Consider the following 21982-nt stretch of genomic DNA (forward strand, 5'->3'; position numbering starts at 1 on the left):
CTTTATGCATACTTCTATGCATGAAAATTAAAAATGATAAAAGTAACACTTTTGATATAAAAATTTTCCTTTATGCATACTTCTATGCATGAAAATTAAAAATGATAAAAGTAACACTTTTGATATAAAATTTTTTCTTTATGCATACTTCTATGCATGAAAATTAAAAATGGTAAAAGTAACACTTTTGATATAAAAATTTTCCTTTATGCATACTTCTATGCATGAAAATTAAAAATGATAAAAGTAACACTTTTGATATAAAAAAATTTTCTTTATGCATACTTCTATGCATGAAAATTAAAAATGATAAAAGTAACACTTTTGATATAAAAAATTTTCCTTTATGCATACTTCTATGCATGAAAATTAAAATGATAAAAGTAACACTTTTAATATAAAAAAATTATCCTTTATGCATACTTCTATGCATGAAAATTAAAATTTAATAAAAGTAACACTTTTATGTTAAAATAATAATCTTTTATGCATACCTCTATGCATGAAATCCAAATATGATAAAAGTAACACTTTTATGTTAAAATAATAATCTTTTATGCATAGCTCTATGCATGAAAATCAATGATGCATAATATAAAAATCAATTTCTCTATGATTACAATGAATATCTTTCAATTAATCTAGGATGATAATTCCTAGAATATGGTAGGAAGTCCTGTTTTCATGCTTTGAATGAAATTATTTTATGCATAATTTTTATAAAAATTTTGCCATAGCTCCGCTGCTATGACTGATAAATCTCAATTTTTCTAAGGGATAAAGCTTATCATTAAGGAAATAATTAAAATGATCTCTAATTGGATCATTAATCCATAATGGATTGAATCATCAATATACATAAACTAAAAGCATAGAAAAAAGCCATTAATTTGGCCTCAAGCATAGCTTAATCTTGGGTTAAGGAAAAGCTTTATGAAAAGCTTGATTTGGATTGAGTATGGGTCATGAGTATGACCATTTCTTGAGTGAGAGAGAAATTACATAAAAACCATTAGAATTTAAACATAAATGGAAATTAACTTCAATAGCATTTATTAAATTATGTAACTCTTCACTACTATTCACCAATTAACTTCAATAGCATTTAAAAAACCATACCAATTAAGCTTCTCAAGCTTGAGAGGGGTTGAGAAGAGAGAAACATTGAGAAATTATAGAAAAGACCAATATTCACTAATTACCTTACAAATTGCTTGATTCTTTGTTCACGGTAGAGGCCCCCAACCAATCAATTGGTTAAGTATGTTGATGGAGCCACTAATTGGGATTGAAGAAAGAGGGAAGCTCCAAAAACTAGTGAATTATTAAATGAATTCACAGTTCTTGGCTTAGGTGGAGTAGAGTAACGATGCATAAACACTATCTATTTTTCAACAAGGGGGAGGCTTCTATTTATAGGAAAAATTGAGCTCCTAACCAAACAAACTGATTCTAGAATTTTCTAAATCAGTTTGGTCAATATTTGACCATTTTTAGGTCAGTTAAGCTAACTTTTTGGAACTAGACTTGAATGAGGAGAGAGGAGAGATGAAATATCTCAATTTTTATGAGTTTAAAACTCATTCAAGCATGTGAAAAAAGATGAGTTATTTTTCTATCCAAAAATATTCATAATCTGAATATTCTCTCTCTAGAATAATTTTCTCTCTCTAGGCTAAAACAGTTAGAAACAAGGTCTTTATATTTCTGAAGAGGGATTGATTACAGGGGAAGATACTAGACATCAAAAAGGGGGTTGGGGGAGGAATCTTACAAAAACCCTTATTAAAGTCTACGCAAATGGGGGGGATTGTGAGATGTCCTTAAGGGAAAAAAAGTGGAGAGGGCTAGGAGGGGCTGCTGGAAGTCTCTTCACACGGGAGGGAGAAGAGTTAAGGACACTGCCTCTAAGGAAGAGGGGGATGGAGGAATTTTAGCTTATCTGAAAAGAGCCAAATGAGGGAGTGTGAGAGGGGTGGCTGCACTGCAGCAAGTACGCTGCACAGGGACGGACGACTGTACGAACGGTGGTACAACAGGGCATACGCTACACAGAAATGCGTGTCGTACGGACGGCGGTACAACATGGCATACGCTACACAGAAATGCGTGTCGTCTGTGGAGCACCTCGGGGGTTTATATAGCTGAGGGGTGAGGGTACGGGCACTGCGCAAAGCAAGGACGAAAGGACGGTGTACCTTCAAAGGCTATGGATCAGTGGCCTGCATGGGTCTAGGGGAAAGGTACGGTGTCGGTTGTCTGGGAAAGGAGTGGTACGCATGTACCTTATCTGGCCTGGGACAGCATGGGTGTCCACGTAGGGGTACGCATGGACCATATAGTGGGCGGTCGTCCTTTGGTTCTTGGGCGACCATTGTACGGGCACCTTAGTAAGTGTGTACGGACCAAATTTTGAGGCGGGATACCCAAATTTGGGACGTCTGCCTCGATTTGCGTGCCGGACTGCCCCGGGGGGTAAATTTTTTTTTGTTTTGGTCCGGGAGGTTCTCCTAGTCGTAGGGGTTCAGACCGTTCGTCAATCGGACACCCGGTCATGGATTTATTAAGGTTTAAAGGTCGCTGATTTTTAACTAAAATGATTGAAATCAGCGTATAGGCTTGATCCGGTGTCCGTTTTGGATGCTGTAAAATCCTATATTAGGGTAAAATCACACGCAAATTCCAAATTTGGGCTCAAAATTTGAAGATTCTAAGTAGAAATGACTCAAATAATAAAATCATTGATTTTTATACCATAAAAACTCATAATTACATGGACATTTCTTTATTGGTGAAGATGGGTATGTTACAGTGTGAGTGTGTGTGTGTGTGAGAGAGAGAGAGAGATGGTTGTAGAGAGGGAATACTTCTTTTCTGGAACCTTGGTCGGCCGCAGCAATGCGTGGGTTCAATACTAGTACGTGTTACGGTGAGGTTCTATGTGGGGAGGTTGTCTCCTTTGCATCCTCATGCAATGCAAAGTGAACTCTTTTGAGAGCAGGATCTAGAGCCCATGAAGCCTATCGAGATCTCCTTCGAGAGTAGGATCTCCCCCAAGAGTAGCCTCTTTGGAGTGAGGATGAACTTTTTCTTTGAGGAATCCTAGTGAGGTTAAGGACCGATGATGGGAGAGGCACACTTGAGCACAGGGGAGGAAGGCCTTCTGGGCGAAGCTGTACTAGATGACATCGATGAAACTTGGGACCCCTTAATAGAGACACTACAAGAGAGGATAAATCACAAACCTCTAGCCTATAAGCATAGTACATACACAACCACATTTTCAAAGCTATAAGAAAACAAACATCTCTTTTTATGGATAAGAAAACCTCACTTTATAAAAAAATGGTGCATACACATTGCATGGTATCCATGGCTTACACACACGCCACACGGACAAACCAAGTATACTACATTTTCTCCTTAAAATCGAAGACAAGAAAACGAGTAGCAAAGAAATAGTCCATACCTTTAAACTCTCTAGATTTGGCAAAAAGAAGATATTAAATCTTGAACTTTGAAGCCTTCAAGATGAATCTCCTTCTGGTTCTGAGTTCTCCCGAGTGAGTACACTCTCTCCCCAAGGCAGATAACAAACACTGGAAACTTGACAGCTCTTTAGTGGACACCAGAAACTTGAAAGCTCTTCTCATGCAGGCACAATTTTGCTCTAACTTGAAAGCTTTAAAAGAACTATTCCCTCTCTACAACCATCGACAACCGTATACACTTTGAAAGCTCTAAATCCAATCTCCAAGATGTCTTGAATTGTTCCATAATATTAAAGTTTCTCTGATATAATATTAATATCTTTTCTACTAGCTCAACTTTCTTGGTCAAAACTTACCATTACACCACAATCATATGTGATTCTCTTGGAGTCCACACGTTGAGTGCAAAAATGTCGACCTGTTTAATATAACTTATATGTAAGCAATTTAGTATTCAACATTATATATCTTAGCAAAACATCTTTACTTACATGGTAGTCGCATCTCCTTGCATATTCCCATTCTTCTCTTGTAATCTCCTCTCCCATCCTTTCGGCTTGCTCGAGGGCATCTCTGAGCCATTCAATATTGCAATCCTTTGGAAGAGCCTTTAGGTTGGGTGGGTATGCCATGTGCCTGTGTTGAACTCTTAAATGCTCTTCTCTCCTCTGTCCTTATCTTTTTTTGCATATTTCTCAATCCACCTTTCCATTCAAGAAGTGTTAAGAAGACAAAATGTAATGACCTTTTTGTGCATGGACTCATCCATCTTTCGAATGCGTCCTTTTTCATGTGGCACATGTGACACCTTTCGTTTCATCCTCATCGTTATGCATGAATCTAGGCATAGATGGATCGATTTGTTTCAAATATTCAGAGGTGTATAGCAGGGATTCTTGCACCAACCATCCCTCTGCCATGCTTCCTTCTAGCCTTGCCCTTTGCTTCACAAATCCCGTCAAGGTTTTCATGAAGCGTTCAAGAAAAAACATCCATCGACTATGAACAACACCACATATAGCCACCTCATCCACCAAATGTACTAGAAGGTGCAATTAAGTTGTGAGTATGCTTCTTGGAAAGCTTTCTTCAATCATATATACCTCCTCAATTAACTCAACTCGAGCCTTCTCACAATGGAATCTGGATGGATCTCCTTTGACACTATCCACCTATTCAACAAAGGAATAAATGATAAATTAAAGAATAATAGATAATTTCAAAGCTATATATTATACCAAATGCACAAATCTACAGTTTTGATTGGAACTCACCTCCCCAATCCACCTAATTTATAGATGGCATTCCGAGCCTTCTCTTCTCCGCACCCACCAATTGATTTGGAAGTATGAACAATGCAATCAATTTTTGAAAACAATAAAAGATCAATATAGCGTCCACACAACATAAACCAAGGAGTGCCCAAAAATAAATACAGCTATGTACGTACTCGCATCATCTCATGCCAACCATGTGATTTGAGACCATACAATTAATGCTCACCCTTATTTTTTGTTATTGCAAATGCACCCTTTATAATGAGTGCATTACATCGGTTGGTGTACAAAAAGATGAAATTTGATTCTTGACTTTTTTTTCCTCTTGCCTTGTCAACTTCCATGGCACTTTTGGTAAAATCACCTTGTCATTGACTACCCTTGGTGGCTATGCATTTTCCATGTGTCTGATATCCTTTAAGTCATCTCTTATTGCATGGGTGTCTTTTTTATCAGTTAGATGGTCCCAAATCATTGATGCCACAGTCTTAAAAAATGTGCATTGGATCCAAACGATGATTTATTTTTAACTCTGTCCAATATGGTAGACGATAGAAGATTGAGTACCTTTTCATGCCCGCGGGACTGTGATGAGAGTCACCCTCCATCTCTCGTCCCACTCTCCATCTCTACACCTTCCCTCCAATGGCATTGTAGGAGGCAAATGCCACATGGTCTTCCACTCCACACCTCTCATCACAATCGGAGAAACCTCTGATGGAGCATAATCTAGGTGGTTTGGAGGAAGAAATCGATGATCTTCGTCATACACCACTTTCTTTTGTGCATGTGCTTGTTGGAAACAAGTGATGGACTACAAATTGGACATGCATTATATCCTGCAGTTGTGAGACCTACGAAATTGCCATGTAAGAACTGAAAGTTAGTAATTATAATACATTACAGTTATAAATGAATCGTTTGTGCATGCTTAGATAAGAATCAATTTATGAGAACCAAAAGATGATTTATTTTTAACTCTCTCCAATATGGTAGACGATAGAAGATTGAGTACCTTTTCATTCCCGCAGGTGCTGTGATGAGAGTTTAACACAGGCACATGGCATACCCACCCACCAACCTAAAGGCTCTTCCAAAGGATTGCAATATTGAATGGCTCAGAGATGCCCTCGAGCAAGCCGAAATGATGGGAGAGGAGATTACAAGAGAAGAATGGGAATATACAAGGGGATGCGACTACCATGTAAGTAAAGATGTTTTGCTAAGATATATAATGTTGAATACTAAATTGCTTACATATAAGCTATATTAAAGATTTTTTATTGGGTTGAAGTATATAGTGCATAATGTAATGTGGACCTCACAGAAGGTCGACATTTTTGCACTCAACGTGTGGACTCCAAGAGAATCACATATGATTGTGGTGTAATGGTAAGTTTTGACCAAGAAAGTTGAGCTAGTAGAAGAGATAATAATATTATATCAGAGAAACTTTAATATTATGGAAAAATTCAAGACATCTTGGAGATTGGATTTAGAGCTTTCAAAGTGTATACGGTTGTCGATGGTTGTAGAGAGGGAATAGTTCTTTTAAAGCTTTCAAGTTAGAGCAAAATTGTGCCTGCGTGAGAAGAGCTTTCAAGTTTCTGGTGTCCACTAAAGAGTTGTCAAGTTTCTAGTGTTTGTTATTTGCCTTGGGGAGAGAGTGTACTGACTCGGGAGAACTCAGAACCGGAAGGAGATTCATCTTGAAGGCTTCAAAGTTCAAGATTTAATATCTTCTTTTTGCCAAATCCAGAGGGTTTAAAGGTATGGACTATTTCTTTGCTACTCGTTTTCTTGTCTTCGATTTTAAGGAGAAAATGTAGTATACTTGGTTTGTCCGTGTGGCGTGTGTGTAAGCCATGGATACCATGCAATGTGTATGCACCATTTTTTTATAAAGTGAGGTTTTCTTATCCATCAAAAGAGATGTTTGTTTTCTTATAGCTTTGAAAATGTTGTTGTGTATGTACTATGCTTATAGGCTAGAGGTTTGTGATTTATCCTCTCTTGTAGTGTCTCTATTAAGGGGTCCCAAGTTTCATCGATGTCATCTAGTACAGCTTCGACCAGAAGGCCTTCCTCCCTTGTGCTCAAGTATGCCTCTCCCATCATCGGTCCTTAACCTCACTAGGATTCCTCGAAGAAAAAGTTCATCCTCACTCCAAAGAGGCTACTCTTGGGGGAGATCCTACTCTCGAAGGAGATCTCGATACGCTTCATGGGCTCTAGATCCTGCTCGCAAAAGAGTTCGCTTTGCATTGCATGAGGATGCAAAGGAGACAACCTCCCCACATAGAACCTCACCCCATAACACGTACTAGTATTGAACCCATGCATTGCTGCGGGCTGACCAAGGTTCCAGAAAAGAACTATTCCCTCTACGACCATCTCTCTCTCTCTCTCTTTCACACTCACACACATACACATGCACATGCACATGGCCCTCTCCCTCTCTCTGTCGCGTACACACTCTCAAATGTTGAAACTCTCTCTCTCTCTCTCTCTCTCTCTCTCTCTCGCTCACACACACACACATGCGCACACTCCCTCTCTCTTCTTACACTCTCCCACACATAGAAGCGCTCTCTCTCTCTCTCTCTCTCACACACACACACACACACACACACACAAACACACACACTCTCTCTCTCTCTCTCTCTCTCTCACACACACACACACACACACACATGTAAATATATAGTATCAACAACAATATTATGTTTTAGATACATATACCTATACATAGACACATATACTTATACGTATATACATGTATTTAAAAATATAAATACAAATGCTATCGAAACGCTTCAGTCGGATCTGAATTCCGAGCTCGTTTGCTCACCGTATGAGCAAAAGAATATGGCGCACGAACCCTTTCTTGAGGCAAAAAACCCTTATTAAAGTCTACGCAAATGGGGGGGATTGTGAGATGTCCTTAAGGGAAAAAACGTGGAGAGGGCTGGGAGGGGCTGCTGGAAGTCTCTTCACACGGGAGGGAGAAGAGTTAAGGACACTGCCTCTACGGAAGAGGGGGATGGAGGAATTTTAGCTTATCTGAAAAGAGCCAAATGAGGGGGTGTGAGAGGGGTGGCTGCACTGCAGCAAGTACGCTGCACAGGGACGGACGGCTGTACGAACGGTGGTACAACAGGGCATACGCTACACAAAAATGCGTGTCGTACTGACGGCGGTACAATAGGGCATACGCTACACAGAAATGCGTGTCGTTTGTGGAGCACCCCGGGGGTTTATATAGCTGAGGGGTGAGGGTACGGGCGCTACGCAAAGCAAGGACGAAAGGACAGTGTACCTTCAAAGGCTATGGATCAGTGGCCTGCATGGGTCTAGGGGAAAGGTACGGTGTCGGTTGTCTGGGAAAGGAGTGGTACGCATGTACCTTATCTGGTCTGGGACAGCATGGGTGTCCACGTAGGGGTACGCATGGACCATATAGTGGGCGGTCGTCCTTTGGTTCTTGGGCGACCATTGTACGGGCACCTTAGTAAGTGTGTACGGACCAAATTTTGGGACGGGGCACCCAAATTTGGGACGTCCGTCTCGATTTGCGTGCCGGACTGCCCCGGGGGGCAAATTTTTTTTTTGGGGTCCGGGAGGTTCTCCTGGTCGTAGGGGTTCAGACCGTTCGTCAATCGGACACCCGGTCATGGATTTATTAAGGTTTCAAGGTCGCTGATTTTTAACTAAAATGATTGAAATCAGCGTATAGGCTTGATCCGGTGTCCGTTTTGGATGCTGTAAAATCCTATATTAGGGTAAAATCGCGCGCAAATTCCAAATTTGGACTCAAAATTTGAAGATTCTAAGTAGAAATGACTCAAATAATAAAATCATTGATTTTTATACCATAAAAACTCATAATTACATGGATATTTCTTTATTGGTGAAGATGGGTATGTTACAGTGTGAGTGTGTGTGAGAGAGAGAGAGAGAGAGAGATGGTTGTAGAGAGGGAATAGTTCTTTTCTGGAACCTTGGTCGGCCGCAGCAATGCGTGGGTTCAATACTAGTACGTGTTACGGTGAGGTTCTATGTGGGGAGGTTGTCTCCTTTGCATCCTCATGCAATGCAAAGTGAACTCTTTTGAGAGCAGGATCTAGAGCCCATGAAGCCTATCGAGATCTCCTTCGAGAGTAGGATCTCCCCCAAGAGTAGCCTCTTTGGAGTGAGGATGAACTTTTTCTTTGAGGAATCCTAGTGAGGTTATGGACCGATGATGGGAGAGGCACACTTGAGCACAGGGGAGGAAGGCCTTCTGGGCGAAGCTGTACTAGATGACATCGATGAAACTTGGGACCCCTTAATAGAGACACTACAAGAGAGGATAAATCACAAACCTCTAGCCTATAAGCATAGTACATACACAACAACATTTTCAAAGCTATAAGAAAACAAACATCTCTTTTTATGGATAAGAAAACCTCACTTTATAAAAAAATGGTGCATACACATTGCATGGTATCCATGGCTTACACACACGCCACACGGACAAACCAAGTATACTACATTTTCTCCTTAAAATCGAAGACAAGAAAACGAGTAGCAAAGAAATAGTCCATACCTTTAAACCCTCTGGATTTGGCAAAAAGAAGATATTAAATCTTGAACTTTGAAGCCTTCAAGATGAATCTCCTTCCGGTTCTGAGTTCTCCCGAGTCAGTACACTCTCTCCCCAAGGCAGATAACAAACACTGGAAACTTGACAGCTCTTTAGTGGACACCAGAAACTTGAAAGCTCTTCTCATGCAGGCACAATTTTGCTCTAACTTGAAAGCTTTAAAAGAACTATTCCCTCTCTACAACCATCGACAACCGTATACACTTTGAAAGCTCTAAATCCAATCTCCAAGATGTCTTGAATTGTTCCATAATATTAAAGTTTCTCTGATATAATATTTTTATCTCTTCTACTAGCTTAACTTTCTTGGTCAAAACTTACCATTACACCACAATCATATGTGATTCTCTTGGAGTCCACACGTTGAGTGCAAAAATGTCGACCTGTTTAATATAACTTATATGTAAGCAATTTAGTATTCAACATTATATATCTTAGCAAAACATCTTTACTTACATGGTAGTCGCATCTCCTTGCATATTCCCATTCTTCTCTTGTAATCTCCTCTCCCATCCTTTCGGCTTGCTCGAGGGCATCTCTGAGCCATTCAATATTGCAATCCTTTGGAAGAGCCTTTAGGTTGGGTGGGTATGCCATGTGCCTGTGTTGAACTCTTACATGCTCTTCTCTCCTCTGTCCTTATCTTTTTTTGCATATTTCTCAATCCACCTTTCCATTCAAGAAGTGTTAAGAAGACAAAATGTAATGACCTTTTTGTGCATGGACTCATCCATCTTTCGAATGCGTCCTTTTTCATGTGGCACATGTGACACCTTTCGTTTCATCCTCATCGTTATGCATGAATCTAGGCATAGATGGATCGATTTGTTTCAAATATTCAGAGGTGTATAGCAGGGATTCTTGCACCAACCATCCCTCTGCCATGCTTCCTTCTAGCCTTGCCCTTTGCTTCACAAATCCCGTCAAGGTTTTCATGAAGCGTTCAAGAAAAAACATCCATCGACTATGAACAACACCACATATAGCCACCTCATCCACCAAATGTACTAGAAGGTGCAATTAAGTTGTGAGTATGCTTCTTGGAAAGCTTTCTTCAATCATATATACCTCCTCAATTAACTCAACTCGAGCCTTCTCACAATGGAATCTGGATGGATCTCCTTTGACACTATCCACCTATTCAACAAAGGAATAAATGATAAATTAAAGAATGATAGATAATTTCAAAGCTATATATTATACCAAATGCACAAATCTACAGTTTTGATTGGAACTCACCTCCCCAATCCACCTAATTTATAGATGGCATTCCGAGCCTTCTCTTCTCCGCACCCACCAATTGATTTGGAAGTATGAACAATGCAATCAATTTTTGAAAACAATAAAAGATCAATATAGAGTCCACACAACATAAACCAAGGAGTGCCCAAAAATAAATACAGCTATGTACGTACTCGCATCATCTCATGCCAACCATGTGATTTGAGACCATACAATTAATGCTCACCCTTATTTTTTGTTATTGCAAATGCACCCTTTATAATGAGTGCATTACATCGGTTGGTGTACGAAAAGATGAAATTTGATTCTTGACTTTTTTTTCCTCTTGCCTTGTCAACTTCCATGGCACTTTTGGTAAAATCACCTTGTCATTGACTACCCTTGGCTATGCATTTTCCATGTGTCTGATATCCTTTAAGTCATCTCTTATTGCATGGGTGTCTTTTTTATCAGTTAGATGGTCCCAAATCATTGATGCCACAGTCTTAAAAAGTGTGCATTGGATCCAAATGATGATTTATTTTTAACTCTGTCCAATATGGTAGACGATAGAAGATTGAGTACCTTTTCATGCCCGCAAGACTGTGATGAGAGTCACCCTCCATCTCTCGTCCCACTCTCCATCTCTACACCTTCCCTCTAATGGCATTATAGGAGGCAAATGCCACATGGTCTTCCACTCCACACCTCTCATCACAATCGGAGAAACCTCTGATGGAGCATAATCTAGGTGGTTTGGAGGAAGAAATCGATGATGTTCATCATACACCACTTTCTTTTGTGCATGTGCTTGTTGGAAACAAGTGATGGACTACAAATTGGACATGCATTATATCCTGCAGTTGTGAGACCTACGAAATTGCCATGTAAGAACTGAAAGTTAGTAATTATAATACATTACAGTTATAAATGAATCGTTTGTGCATGCTTAGATAAGAATCAATTTATAAGAACCAAAAGATGATTTATTTTTAACTTCCGGTTCTGAGTTCTCCCGAGTCAGTACACTCTCTCCCCAAGGCAGATAACAAACACTAGAAACTTGAAAGCTCTTTAGTGGACACCAGAAACTTGAAAGCTCTTCTCACGCAGGCACAATTTTGCTCTAACTTGAAAGCTTTAAAAGAACTATTCCCTCTCTACAACCATCGACAACCATATACACTTTGAAAGCTCTAAATCCAATCTCCAAGATATCTTGAATTGTTCCATAATATTAAAGTTTCTCTGATATAATATTATTATCTCTTCTACTAGCTCAACTTTCTTGGTCAAAACTTACCATTACACCACAATCATATGTGATTCTCTTGGAGTCCACACGTTGAGTGCAAAAATGTCGACCTTCTGACCACATTACATTATGCACTATATCCTTCAACCCAATAAAAAATCTTTAATATAGCCTGCCTATATGTAAGCAATTTAGTATTCAACATTATATATCTTAGCAAAACATCTTTACCTACATGGTAGTCGCATCCCCTTGCATATTCCCATTCTTCTGATGAGCTGCATAAGGAACCTCATGATGTTCCTTTACCAAGAGTTTACACATACTTGTGTTATGAGGGACACAATCCTAGTGAGGTTAAGGACCGATGATGGGAGAGGCACACTTGAGCACAAGGGAGGAAGACCTTCTGGGCGAAGCTGTACTAGATGACATCGATGAAACTTGGGACCCCTTAATAGAGACACTACAAGAGAGGACAAATCACAAACCTCTAGCCTATAAGCATAGTACATACACAACAACATTTTCAAAGCTATAAGAAAACAAACATCTCTTTTGATGGATAAGAAAACCTCACTTTATAAAAAAAAGGTGCATACACATTGCATGGTATCCATGGCTTACACACACGCCACACGGACAAACTAAGTATACTACATTTTCTCCTTAAAATCGAAGACAAGAAAACGAGTAGCAAAGAAATAGTCCATACCTTTAAACCCTCTGGATTTGGCAAAAAGAAGATATTAAATCTTGAACTTTGAAGCCTTCAAGATGAATCTCCTTCCGGTTCTGAGTTCTCCCGAGTCAGTACACTCTCTCCCCAAGGCAGATAACAAACACTAGAAACTTGACAGCTCTTTAGTGGACACCAGAAACTTGAAAGCTCTTCTCACGCAGGCATAATTTTGCTCTAATTTGAAAGCTTTAAAAGAGCTATTCCCTCTCTACAACCATCGACAACCGTATACACTTTGAAAGCTCTAAATCTAATCTTCAAGCTGTCTTGAATTGTTCCATAATATTAAAGTTTCTCTGATATAATATTATTATCTCTTCTACTAGCTCAACTTTCTTGGTCAAAACTTACCATTACACCACAATCATATGTGATTCTCTTGGAGTCCACACGTTGAGTGCAAAAATGTCGACCTTCTATGAGGACCACATTACATTATGCACTATATACTGCAACCCAATAAAAAATCTTTAATGTAGCTTATATGTAAGCAATTTAGTATTCAACATTATATATCTTAGCAAAACATCTTTACTTACATGGTAGTCGCATCCCCTTGCATATTCCCATTCTTCTCTTGTAATCTCCTCTCCCATCCTTTCGGCTTGCTCGAGGGCATCTCTGAGCCATTCAATATTGCAATCCTTTGGAAGAGCCTTTAGGATGGTGGGTGGGTATGCCATGTGCCTGTGTTGAACTCTTAAATGCTCTTCTCTCCTCTGTCCTTATCTTTTTTGCATATTTCTCAATCCACCTTTCCATTCAAGAAGTGTTAAGAAGACAAAATGTAATGACCTTTTTGTGCATGGACTCATCCATCTTTCGAATGCGTCCTTTTTCATGTGGCACATGTGACACCTTTCGTTTCATCCTCATCGTTATGCATGAATCTAGGCATAGATGGATCGATTTGTTTCAAATATTCAGAGGTGTATAGGAGGGATTCTTGCACCAACCATCCCTCTGCCATGCTTCCTTCTAGCCTTGCCGTTTGCTTCACAAATCCCTTCAAGGTTTTCATGAAGCGTTCAAGAAAAAACATCCACCGGCTATGAACAACACCACATATAGCCACCTCATCCACCAAATGTACTAGAAGGTGCAATTAAGTTGTGAGTATGCTTCTTGGAAAGCTTTCTTTAATCATATATACCTCCTCAATTAACTCAACTCGAGCCTTCTCACAATGGAATCTGGATGGATCTCCTTTGACACTATCCACCTATTCAACAAAGGAATAAATGATAAATTAAAGAATAATAGATAATTTCAAAGCTATATATTATACCAAATGCACAAATCTACAGTTTTGATTGGAACTCACCTCCCCAATCCACCTAATTTATAGATGGCATTCCGAGCCTGCTCTTCTCCGCACCCACCAACTGATTTGGAAGGAGTGCCCAAAAATAAATACAGCTATGTACGTACTCGCATCATCTCATGCCAACCATGTGATTTGAGACCATACAATTAATGCTCACCCTTATTTTTTGTTATTGTAAATGCACCCTTTAATGAGTGCATTACATCGGTTGGTGTACGAAAAGATGAAATTTCATTCTTGACTTTTTTTTCCTCTTGCCTTGTCAACTTCCATGGCACTTTTGGTAAAATCACCTTGTCATTGACTACCCTTGGCTATGCATTTTCCATGTGTCTGATATCCTTTAAGTCATCTCTTATTGCATGGGTGTCTTTTTTATCAGTTAGATGGTCCCAAATCATTGATGCCACATTCTTAAAAAATGTGCATTGGATCGAAAAGATGATTTATTTTTAACTCTGTCCAATATGGTAGACGATAGAAGATTGAGTACCTTTTCATGCCCGCGGGACTGTGATGAGAGTCACCCTCCATCTCTCGTCCCACTCTCCATCTCTCCACCTTCCCTCCACAATGGCATTGTAGGAGGCGAATGCCACATGGTCTTCCATTCCACACCTCTCATCACAATCGGAGAAACCTCTGATGGAGCATAATCTAGGTGGTTTGGAGGAAGAAATCGATGATGTTCATCATACACCACTTTCTTTTGTGCATGTGCTTGTTGGAAACAAGTGATGGACTACAAATTGGACATGTATTATATCCTGCAGTTTTTGTGAGACCTACGAAATTGCCATGTAAGAACTGAAAGCTAGTAATTATAATACATTACAGTTATAAATGAATCATTTGTGCATGCTTAGATAAGAATCAATTTATAAGAACCAAAAGATGATTTATTTTTAACTCTCTCTAATATGGTAGACGATATAAGATTGAGTACCTTTTCATTCCCGCAGGTGCTGTGATGAGTCACCCTCCATCTCTCATTCCACTCTCCATCTCTCCACCCTCCCTCCAATGGCATTGTAGGAGGCAAATGCCACATGGTCTTCCACTCCGCACCTCTCATCACAATCGGAGAAATGTAGCATAATCTAGGTGGTTTGGAGGAAGAAATCGATGATGTTCATCATACACCACTTTCTTTTGTGCATGTGCTTATTTGGAAATAAGTGATGGACTACGAATTGGACATGCATTATATCCTGCAGTCGTGAGACCTACAAAATTGCCATGTAAGAACTGAAAGTTAATAGACATTATAATACATTACAGTTATAAATGAATCATTTATTTGTGCATGCTTAGATAAGAATTAATTTATGAGTATGATGTACCTGAGCACTCCGTATAGCCCGAAACATCATGCATAGTCCACATCAAGATATCCTTGACCATTGTATTGCGGCATGAAATTGGACGAGAAACATCATGCACCCTTATGCCTCTCCATAACTGCTCGAGCTCATCAATCAAGGGCTCAAGGTATACATCCATGTTCTTTACCTTGTGCTTCCTGGGCATAAGAAGTGCAAGTATCACACATGACCCTTCTTGATGGACATCCACGGAGGAATATTGTAATTGTAAGGTTCCTCCCTTCCAAGATGAGAGAAACACTTAAGATAGTCCGCTAAGTCTTATCTTGGGAAAAAATTTCCTATTCATCGACACCTTGACCCTGCAGAGATTCAAGGATACGATTTATAGGTATGACCTAGCTCTATCCCGCAGGGGGAGCGTGATTTTCTAAACATCAAATTACCCATAGGGTAATCGATCATAAATTGGGCAACTACTAGACTTGATTTCTAGGGACAATGCTTTTTTCCTCATCTTATGCAAGGCACAGCCCGCTGGAACCTAAACTATCTAGTGTAGGCCAGGAACCTAAACTATCTAGTGTAGGCTTTCACTTAATCTGTTGGAAAGCTACCCGACTAATCGGGTCCACCCGTCCGTAGGATGGTGCCGTCAGGGCATTCCATCCTCCCACTTTCCACCCTACTCATGCATCAATTTATTTTCTAATTAATCCTACCACACGGTTTGACATAAATAAACATATTCCTTAATTAAGGTCCTTTTTCACAAGGTTCGTTAAAACAGCCTTCTTACACAATACAATCATACCAAAGACAAGATGTAATTATATAAAAATTTTATACATGAACCAATTCCATACAAGCCAAACTGGCTCTCTTATTCTAATTCTGTCGATGATCTAAAATTCGGCCTTCCAGCCTCTACATGCTGGGCAAAACCCTACGGGACCATACACCTCATCGTCGGCCGCTGGAGAGGACTCAAGCCGGCCTATTGCCCTCTCAGGCTCCATCGCTCGATCCTCCCGCCCCTCAGAGGGATGTCTGCACACTAGGGTGGGCTTATTTACCGCACTAGCCTGGGCCCTCAGAACTAGGCAGCCTCATAACCTCTCGCCTCAATCGACGATCCTTATTCTCCCAAAGGTATGAGGGATACTTCGGGCCATTCCCGGGCTTTGCTAATGACGTCGCCCGGCTACACAAGCACGGAACGGAGTTAGCGTTGAAGCCAAAAAAAATCTTGAATTCTAAAGATAACAACTTCAATGCAATTTACTAAATATAGCATTCACAATTCATGAAGATAACAATTTCAACGCAATTTATCGAATACAACATCACATAATTTGTAACTTCATATAATTTTTATGTCGTCATTTTAAAAGGGAAAGACACCATTCATTAATACTAATTTAAGGAAAAATCTCTTCTTTTGAAAATTAACCAAGCTAACCTGGCCACCGTTTCCTTGAGGGGCTTGAAAAGGGAGGACTGGAGCCGCATTGGGCGCATCTTCCCCCATCTCGTTGTTACGTGCTCCTCTTGAGGCAATATTTTATCATCTCCAAGATGAGGCCATCTTAGGCGTCGCCTTGTAGAGCTTGCTGCTGTGATCGAAACGCTTCAGTCGGATCTGAATTCCGAGCTCGTTTGCTCACCGTATGAGCAAAAGAATATGGTGCACGAATCCTCTCTTGAGTCAAAAAACCCTTACTAAAGTCTACGCAAATGGGGGGGGGGATTGTGAGATGTCCTTAAGGGCAAAGGGCAAAAACGTGGAGAGGGCTGGGAGGGGTTGCTGCAAGCCTCTCTGTAAGTCTCTTCACACGGGGGGGAGAAGAGTTAAGGACACTGGCTCCTAGCAAGAGGGGGATGGAGGAAAATTGGCTTATCTGAAAAGAGCCAAATGAGGGGGTGTGAGAGGGGTGGCTGTACTTGCAGCAAGTACGCTACACAGGGACGGACAGCGGTACGGATGGCGGCACAACAGGGCATACGCTACACAGAAAATGCGTGCCGTCTGTGAAGCACCCCAGGGGTTTAAATAGCTGAGGGGTGAGGGTACGGGCGCTGCGCAAAGCAAGGACGAAAGGACGGCATACCTTCAAAGACTATGGATCAGTGGCGTGCATGGGTCTAGGGGAAAGGTACGGTGTCGGTTGTCCGGGAAAGGAGTGGTACGCATGTACCTTATCTGGTCTGGGGCAGCATGGGTGTCCACGTAAGGGTACGCGTGGACCATATAGTGGACGGTCGTCCTTTGGTTCTTGGGCGGTCATTGTACGGGCACCCTAGTAAGTGTGTATGGACCAAATTTTGGGGCGGGGTATCCAAATTTGGGACGCTCGCCTCGATTTGCGTGCCGGACCGCCTCGGGGGACGAAATTTTTTTTTTTTGTCTGGGAGGTTCTCCTAGTTGCAGGGGTTCAGACCGTTCGTCAATCGGACATGCGGTCGTACATTTATTAAGGTTTAAAGGTCGCCGTTTTTTAACTAAAATGATTGAAATTAGCGTATAGGCTTGATCCGGTGTCCGTTTTGGATGCTGTAAAATCCTATATTAGGGTAAAATCGCACGCAAATTCCAAATTTAGGCTCGGAGTTTGAAGATTCTAAGTAGAAATGACTCAAATAATAAAATCATTGATATTTATACCATAAAAACTCATAATTACATGGACATTTCTTTATTAGTGAAGATGGGTATGTTACATCCTTCCCCCCTTAAAGAAATCGAGATGTCCTCGTCTCGTCATGAATTGGGGATAATCCTTTAAGAGTGTAGCTTCATCTTCCCAAGTTGCATCCTCTTCAGGGTAATCTTTCCACTGAACTAGATGTTCTACAAGAGTTCTATTTCGGAGTTGCCTTTCCCTAGAATCTATGATGCTATTGGGCTGTAATTCAAGGACTCCTTGAGTAGGGATTACAACTTGTTCATCATCAAGAATATGATCGAGACTGGGGACATATGGTTTTAACAAACTTACATGAAATACATTATGGACTTTGATATGGGCTGGGAGTTGGAGTTTATAGGCACTTTTACCTAGACACTTGATAACTGTATAAGGACCACAATACCTAGGGATGAGCTTCTTTTATTTCCCGAGTGATAGAGAACTTCGTTTGGGTCGGACTCGTAGAAGAACTCTGTCTCCTTCCTTGAAGATCCTTTCAGACCTCTTGTTGTTAGCATAAAGCTTTTGTCGATCTTGGGCAGCTTTAATATCCTTTTGGATTGCCTTGGTTTGTTCCTCCATTTCTTCGAGCATTTTCCTGGATGCCTCAACTCTTATGGTTGGATCAGAGAAATTTAGAGGAGACAGGCATTCTTGCCCATAGAGTGCCTTGAATGGTGACATTCCTATGCTTTGATGATAAGATGTATTGTAGGCAAATTCTACCAGAGGAAGGTATTGAATCCACCTTCTTGGTTCCCGTCCACAATATGCTCTGAGAATGTCTTCAATTACTTGATTGACTCTCTCAGTCTGGCCATCGGTCTCTGGATGGTAAGCTGTGCTAAAGCAAAGTTGAGTTCCCAGGGCTTGAAATAAAGACTTCCCAGGACATCAGAAGCTTTGAAGGTCTTCTTTGCTGGTATAAGGTGAGCTACTTTGGTAAGTAATTCCACTACTACTAGAATGGAGTCATATCCTCCTTGAACAATGGGGAGACTTGTGACAAAATCCATACTAATGCACTCCCACTTCATTTGGGGAATATCTAAGGGTTGAAGTTTTCCAGGCATCTTGACCCTTTCAGCTTTGATCCTTTGGCATGAGAGACAATCTGGATCATGAGATGAGACTTCTTCCACCTTGACCAGTATGGGATTATTTGGCATTGAAACTGCATTCAAGAAAGATTTGCGGCTAAGTGCATCTGCTACCACATTATCTTTTCCAGGGTGGAATTTGATGTCGAAATCATATTCTTGTAGAATTTCAATCCATCTCCTTTGCCGCATGTTGAGGTTAGGCTGGTGAAGATCCACTTTAGACTTTTGTGGTCAGTTACAAGCTGGAATTTGCCTCCCAAGAGATAATGTCTCCATAATTTGAGGCAATGAACAACTGCTAAGAGCTCCAAATCATGGGTGGCATAGTTTGCTTCATATTGCTTCAGCTTGCGGACGGCGGGAAGTATAAGCGATTGGTCTTCCTTCTTGGCCTAAGACACCACCAAGTGCTAGACTAATAGCATCGGTAACCACTTCAAATTCCTTGGAGAAATCAGGAAGCTTTAAGACTGGGGCAAAAGTAATAATGACTTTCAGCTGATCAAAGCTGTTTTTATGGATTGGAAGCCACACTATTTTGCAATCCTTCTTAAGAAGATCTGTCAAAGGTGCAGCTACCAAGGCATAATCTTTGATAAAATTCCTATACCAACCCGTGATTCCCAAAAATCCACGAACTTCATGAACTGATTTAGGGGGTGGCCATTCTAGAATATCCTTAACCTTGGCAGGGTCTACTGAGATGCCATCTTTGGAGACGATGAATCCAAGATACTCAATTTGATGAGTAAAGAAGGTACATTTGCTCTTCTTGGCATAGAGTTTGTGTCTGCGTAGCAATTGCAGAACTCTATGCACATGCTCCTCATGCTCTTCCATTGATTTGGAGTAGATTAAGATGTCATCAAAGAAAACAAGCACAAATTCATCCAAGTAAGGACGGAATATATCTTGCATTAGGCGGTTGAAGGTTGCAGGAGCATTGGTTAACCCGAATGACATTACAGTAAACTCATAGTGGCCATAACGGGTATTGAAGGTTGTTTTGGGTATATCTACTTCCTTCACTTTAATCTGATAGTAACCAGACCTCAAATCTCTTTTTGAGAAGACTTTGGCCCCATGAAGCCTGTCAAGAAGTTCATCGATGCGAGGGATAGGATACTTATTTTTGACAGTAACTTCATTTAGCCCTCGATAATCTATGCAGAGGCGGAGAGTCCCGTCCTTCTTTTTTTGGAAAAGAACAGGTGCTCCCCAAGGAGAGCTACTGGGGCGTACAAATCCTTGTTCAATGAGTTGGGAGAGTTGCTCCTTAAGCTCAATGGCTTCAGGAAGGGACATTTTATAGGGAGTTTTTGAGACGGGTTGAGCTCCAGGGATCACCTCGATTTCATGGTCGACTTCTCAAGGAGTCGGTAACCCTGTAAGCTCGTCAGGGAAGATGTCAGAGAATTCTTGGAGCCAAGAGGGTTCTGTCTCCATACTAGGTTCAATGACTTTGTTGAGTTTGACTAAGAAAACTTGCTGACCCTTACGTGTTCCCTTCAGAAGATGTTTTGCCTTGACTACCCTAGACTTAGGTTTTCCTGTGATCCCCTGAACAGATATTACTTGGCCATGCTCATTTTCAAAAGTGATACTCCCCTAGTTACAATGAATGCTAGCTTTGTTTACAATTAACCAATCCATCCCAAGGATTCCATTATAAATTCCTAGTGGCAAGACTCTAAAGTGACCATGAGTTTGCTCATTACCCAGCTCAAAATCAAGGTTTCCTATAGAGTGGCGAGATACTACTTCTTTCCCACTGGCTAACTCTACAATCATTTTTCTAGCTGTTTTTTGACTCAAGTTTAATTTTTGCAAGCATCTAGGAGAAAGGAATGAATGGGTACTGCCACAATCAATCAAAAGCTGAAATGGCTTACCGTGATGAGTGGCGGGGGTTTGGATTACACCAAATTGTTTATTCGAACCTTGGTGTTCTACTGCCGCATGGACGGTGGCGCGCTCTTCTTCAGCCGTTTCCAAGGTCGGTTCTTCACTTATAACACAGGCAGTTCTAGCAACTGCTTCTCCGCGGCCTCTGCCACGGCCACTACCTCTTGCACCTTGGTGGGTAGGGGTTCCACGGCCTTGATTTCCTCTGTTACCTTGGGGAAATGATGTTACCATCTTGGGACAGTTGGCTCTAAAGTGTCCCGGCTCATTGCACTCAAAACACAGAAGGGCCTTCTCTGGAAGAAGCAGCATACGAGCGGGGGGCAAAAGAGTTGCCTTGTCGCCCTCTGTTGTAGTAGGGAAAATTTTGTTGAGGTTTCTTGTAGGGTTGATCTCTAAGGTTTGCCTCAGGGTAAGATCTCTTTTGATTCTTCGGTTTGTTAGCCTTCACTTCGAGCATCCTGTAATGTGCTTGGCCTCATTGCTTCAAGGCAGGAATCTAGGGGTTCATTTAGCCCTTGGCAGAAATGAGCCACTTGCTGGGAAGTAGTCATAGCTGGGGCATACTTTCGAAGGGTAATAAATTTGGAATAGTAATCCTCAAGAGTTAAGCTGCACTGTCTAAGACTAAAAAACTCATTCATCTTTATGGATTCATGGGATGGAGGAAGATATCTTTCCTTCACTGCCTGCTTGATGTCTTCCCACGTTTGAGAATGCTCGGTGACTTCCTTGTCATGGCACCACTGTTTCCACCAGAGTTTAGCATCTCCAATGAGGCGAAACCGTGCGAGCATAGAGTGATTTTCTACTCCAGTACCAGCAGCAGAGAAATAATCGTCCATCGCCTCAATCCAGACTTCAGCATCCTTCTCAACCTTTGAACCTTCTCCTTTAAAGGAGGGAGGTTGCATTTGCTTGAGCAGGAGCTTCTTTTCCTGGGTATCGGTGTAAAGCGCATTGGGAAGTGGAGGGTGGTCATCCTGGCCATCATTGTAAAA

This window comes from Cibotium barometz, chromosome 18, assembly GCF_041138505.1.
Source record: "Cibotium barometz isolate CiBa-2024 chromosome 18, ASM4113850v1, whole genome shotgun sequence".
Classification (NCBI taxonomy): Eukaryota; Viridiplantae; Streptophyta; class Polypodiopsida; order Cyatheales; family Cibotiaceae; genus Cibotium; species Cibotium barometz.